The sequence below is a fragment of the Notechis scutatus genome, chromosome 4, assembly GCF_049901735.1.
Source record: "Notechis scutatus isolate UNSWTSFEM ecotype Mainland chromosome 4, rNotScu1.2, whole genome shotgun sequence".
Taxonomy (NCBI): domain Eukaryota; kingdom Metazoa; phylum Chordata; class Lepidosauria; order Squamata; family Elapidae; genus Notechis; species Notechis scutatus.
In genome coordinates, this window is record NC_142012.1 from 5104921 (window position 1) to 5110920 (window position 6000).

Consider the following 6000-nt stretch of genomic DNA (forward strand, 5'->3'; position numbering starts at 1 on the left):
CTCTCGCGAAACCAGAGGACGTCAAGACAATGGACTGGGCCGACCTCGCGCCATTGCTCCAAAACCACTATGCCCCCGACGTGCCCACCCTCATCCAGCGGCACGACTTCTATCGGCGAGACCAGCGAGCGGGCGAGAGCATCGGAGATTTCGTGGCCGCCCTGCGGAATCTCAGAGGCATGTGTGGCTTTACGGACATGGACGAGGCTCTCTGAGACCGCGTTGTCCTGGGACTCCGAGACCCAGTCCTCCAGAGCCGGTTGATGGCAAAAGGCGACATCGCCCTTGCCGACGTCCTCGCAGACGCCACCACAGCCGAGGCCACCCGGAAGTCAGCGGCCCGAATACGGAGATCTGACACCGGGGACCGAAGCACGACCGCCGAGGCAGGCACGGCAACCGAGACGCGCCCCGAAGCAAGCCGCTGAGAGACCACCACACACCATGGCGACCTCGACTCCGCCTCCGATGCCACCGACGGGGAAGAGGACGTGCATCGACTCCAGACGGACTGGGACCGGCGCGATTGATGGAGTCGTAAGTCGGGGCAACCGTGCGCCAGGGTGCGGAGGCGACCACCCTCGAGCAGAGTGCCGATTCTTCGACGCAATATTCCGGCACTGTGATAAAAGAGGCCACATCGCCCGAGTCTGCCGACTCAAGAAGAACTACAGCCCCCGACGACGAGACGACAGCAACCGGAGACGAGATGGCACCCCCCCCAGGCCCAGAGACCGCAAAGCCGAGAGCCGATGGAGCCGGGACGGGCAGGGCTGACAAGACGGCGGGAACAGGCGGAGAGAGGAAACCCATCAGACAGTAGTCATCGGCCACTCCTCCAGCACAGACGCCCGGAAAGTATATGTGGAGGTGGGCATTGAGGGCGAGCCATGCAAGATGGAGGTGGACTCTGGGTCCTACCTCTCCATGGTTGCATGGTGGGAAATAAAGTGCCTGGTGCCCGCCATCCACCGGAAGGGGCTGGAAAGCCAGGGCCTGATCCTCAAGGACTACCAAGGGAATCGTATTCCGGTAGTCGGAACTGGCCAGTTCGAGGTGACTTTCAAGGGGTGAACAGCAAGGCTTCCCCTGACTATTGTGGACCGCGACCGCCCTAGCCTTTTGGGGCTGCAGTGGTTTGCGCCGCTCGGAATCGAGGTGACGGGAATCGACCACGTCCGGGAAGCCGACTGGGAAGAGCAGCTAGCGAGAGACTTCCAGGAAGTATTCGACGGCACCCTAGGCAAGTACTGAGGGCCCCCTATTTCGTTCAGCCTAGACCCTAGCGTTCCCCCCATTTGCCTGAAACCACGGCGGGTACCATTCGCACTCCGGCCAAAAATCGACGAGCAAATAGACAAGCTCATCAAACAAGGGGTCCTCGAGCCAGTCGACCATGCCCGGTGGGAGACCCCCATAGTCACTCCAGTCAAGCCTGATGGGTCAGTGAGAATTTGCGGGGACTATAAGGCCACCCTAAATTGCGCACTACAGCAAAGCGCCTACCCCGTCCCAGTAGTGCAGCACCTCCTACACTCACTGGGGGGAGGCAAGGTCTTTGCGAAGCTCGACCTGGCACAAACCTATCAGCAGCTGCCGGTCAACGCAGAAACGGCCGAAGCGCAAACCATAGTAACCCACCGGGGGGCTTTCCATTGTAAGAGGCTCCAGTTTGGGGTCAGCGTGGCTCCAGGAATATTCCAGAGCCTCATGGAGAGACTCCTGCAAGGAATCAAGGGGGTGGTGCCCTACTTCGACGACATACTAGTGTCGGCAACCAACCAGAAAGAGCTAGAGGGGCACCTGAGGGAAGTCCTAACCAAATTCAAAAATGCGGGGCTGAAGGTTAAGAAAGAGAAATGCCAATTACACACTGAGAGAGTCGAGTTCCTGGGGTACCTCCTAGATCGGCACGGAATTCACCCAACCGAGGAAAAAATCAGAGCGATCAAGGAAGCCCCCAGACCGAAGAATAAAACGGAACTACAGGCATTTCTAGGACTACTTAACTTTTACAATGTTTTCCTGCCCCAGAAGGCGACCGCGGCAGAGCCTTTGCATAGGCTCCTGGACAAGGCGGCTCCATGGACTTGGGGGAAACGCGAGGAAGCCGCCTTCAACAAAACCAAGGACCAACTCACCTCAGATGCCGTCCTCATCCAATACAACGAGACCCTACCGCTAGCTGTCACATGCGACGCATCACCTTTTGGCGTTGGCGCCGTCCTCAGCCACACTCTCCCGACGGAAAGGAAGCACCCATCGCCTTCTTCTCACGAACCCTCACCAAACCGGAAAGGAACTACAGTCAGCTGGACAAAGAGGCCCTGGCCATCGTTGCCGCTGTCAAAAGGTTCCACGAATACATCTACGGCCGAGCCTTCACCATCATCACTGACCACAAGCCGCTGCTGGGGATCCTGGCAGGGAACAGGGCCACCCCGAACATTCTATCCCCGAGAATGACAAGGTGGTCCGAATTCCTTGCCGCTTACAGCTACCGGCTCATACACCGACCCGGTAAGACAATCTCCCACGCAGACGCCCTGAGCCGCACGCCGCTACCAGACTTCGACACTGATCCAGCACCCACGACGACCACCCTCAGCATAGAGGCTCTGCCCGATCTACCCATAACCGCATCAGACATTGCCCGCGAAACTAATAAAGACAAACATCTGGCGCGGGTATTGCATTGGGTAGAGAAGGGTGGCCGAAAAAAACGATAGCGAGACCTTCAGGACATTCCGGAACCGACAAACGGAACTGTCATTGCAAAAAGGGTGTTTACTTTGGGGGGACCAGGTTGTTATTCTGGAAAAATTACAGGGAAAAGTCTTGGAATTGTTGCATGAGGGGCACCCGGGCATCGTTAGGACAAAGGCCTTGGCCAGAAGTTATGCCTGGTGGCCAGGGATGGACAAACAAATCGAGGCCTGGGTGGCAGCATGCAACAGATGCCAGGAGACCAGACCCAGCCCTCCCGCCACCCAAATCCTGGAATGGGAAACCCCTAGGGGACCATGGTCCAGGATCCACATAGATTTTGCTGGGGCCACTAAAGGACACACCTTCCTCATCACGGTAGACGCTTACTCCAACTGGTTGGAGGTAAGCAACATGAGAACTACCACCATGGAGGCCGTCACCAAAGAACTCAGCAAACTATTTGCAACCCACGGCCTCCCAGATGTCCTCGTATCCAATAACGGGCCTCAATTTACCTCGCTGGAATTCGAAAAATTCCTAGCGGAGCGGGGGATATGACACGCATTGACAGCACCGGCACATCCGGCGGCGAATGGGAGGGCGGAACGGATGGTTCAATTTACAAAAAAAACCATCCAGAAAATAGAAAACAGGGAAATCCAAGAAAAAATAAACAAAATGCTCTTTATACAACACATAACCCCAAATACGACAACCAATAAAAGCCCGGCAGAACTATTGATGGGGAGGAAATTAAGATCCCCACTCGACAGACTGCACCCCACATACAATCCGGAAAAAACCCCAAACTCCTCAAGCAGAGACCGAACCTTTAAAGCAGGCGACGTGGTATACGCGAAAAACCTCACCGGAGACCCACTCTGGGTACCAGCAACCATAACCCAAGTGACAGGCCCCCGCTCGTACCGCCTACAGACAACCAACGGACAAGCATGGAAACGACACATCGACCAACTAAGGTCTAGAATAGCCATGGGAAATACAACCGACACGCAAGCAGAAACAGACACAGAAGGGAACCCCCCCAACACAAACCAAGAGGGGAGGGGAGGCCCAAAGAACCAAACACCACTAGAAAGAAACCAGGAATACTCACCAGCAAGCAGCCAACTCGACACTTCGCCAGGGAGAAGCAGCCAGGCCAGCTCAACCAGCCCGGGTAGACCGGAAGGGAGCTGCGACGAAAGGCCCGGCTCAGAATTCCAGACAGTTCCATCAACAGGACGAGGAGCAACACAGAACCCAACTGAACCGGCTGGGAGCCAAGCACCAACTAACCTGCGCAAGTCAAGTAGACAGGTGCGCAGCCCCGCCTACTTACGGGACTATGTTACGTAAGACCCGACCAAGAGGGGAGGGGTGTTCTGTACGGTCATTACTATTCTTGTAGAACCGCACAGCGATTGGCCAAGATGCACGGCGAGCTGATTGGCTGAGCGAGCCGCACTGATTGGCCCGCCGCAAATCTCCCGCGATTGGTGGAAACTAATCACGGGAGATTCAAAGTGGTGCCATTGGCCGCATCCGCCGCGGCAAAAGAATAAAAGCCGCCGTTTTTCCTTACGGACCCCGAGCCGATCTCGGGACCAATAAATGTGCTGAATTGAGTCACTGGCTCCGAGTCTTTTTCCTTGCACCAGACACGACACTAAGCATCTTCTCAATTCATTTCAATTTATTTCAAATATATTTCTTAACCCTTAACATTTCTTTTAAGCGTGGCCTTTTCCAAAGTACTCTTTTCTCATTTTACCTCTCAACTTTTATATAAGAAAAGGAACAGACAAGTTAATCCTATTCATTAATATTACTCTCATTCTAAACATCTTCTCAATTCATTTCAATTTATTTCAAATGTATTTCTTAACGTTTCTTTTAAGTGTTGCCTTTTCCAAAGTACTCTTTTCTCATTTAAATCACTAATAGTTTCCATATCTTCATACTTATTCCCTTTTAATTCTTTTTTATCTTGTCAAATTTGCAATTCCATCGCATATTCTTTTCATAAAGTCTAGATTAATACAAGTTTTTCACATAAAACAAAACATAAATTTTCCCTCCCCTTTTACTAGTTTGGGGGTGTCACCTCAGTGGTTTAAGTATGCCTTAATTCCCTCTTCTGTAATTCCCAGTTAAACATCTATTTTACTTAGTTATAGTAATAATCAATCCCTAGAAAAATAAACTACTTTACATTGTACTTTTCAGTCAGATTCCGCAATGTATTTTCTCCCTTTACTTCCACAAAATTTTAGTTATGGTATCAAAAAAATAAAATAAAAAAAATAAAAAAGAAAGAAACAATTAATCCATTTTGCTTGGTCACTGATATTAATCTCATTTTTAAACCTCACCATTCATTTCAATAATTTCAGTATATATAATAAACATTAACCTTTCTTGTAACAATAAAAATAAGAAAATGCATTCATCTTCTAAAAAGATATCAGTGCTCCCCCCTCCTGTCAATAGACTATATTCTATAATTTGTAATTGCAAAGTACATTATTATTACCCCTCATATCAATGCGGAATCCCCTTTCTTAATTCATTAACTACTGTCCCAATGTATTCTAGGTAAAGAAAATTTTTCCTTTATTTTACAATTCCCATATTTCTTTCTTTCCTGTTCCTGTTCCTCATTACCTCTCTTCCCTTTTGTTTTTCCAAATATTTTCTCCCTCTGATTTATATCCCTCTCTCTATATATATTTTCCTTCCCCCTTTTACTTTTCTGCTGTTTCTTTCTGTCTTTCCAATTTTTATAAATATTCCCCATTTTAGTTACTTTTTAAAATCTCCCATTTTTAACCCCCCTTCTTTTTCCTCTTCTTTGTGGTGTTCTTTGTGTTGATTGTCTATTTAAGATGGCTTCTTCTTGAACTAACTCCTCCTTTTCTGAGGTTTCTTCATATTCTTCAATTGCCATTTCCATAGCTTTTAACTCAGAGGCAAGTGATTCACCTCTTACATGTAGTAGTTCTTTCAAATTTTTAAGTTCCGTTTTTAGGTCCCACAGAGATATCATTGTTACTCTTATATCTTATAGTCATTAAAATCTACCAATCACCAATCTTTTTCTTTTTTCTTCTTCAAACTTTCTGGATTAACAACCATTCCTGAACTGGGCTTATAGCAAAATCACCAATCAGTCCAACAATCCATAATTTTTCTTTTGTTCTAATTCGATTTTCACTTTTTAGGGTACTTGTTATATTGTTTCAATATTTCCTTTTCATTGTATCAGATCCAATTCATAGAGAAATAGGA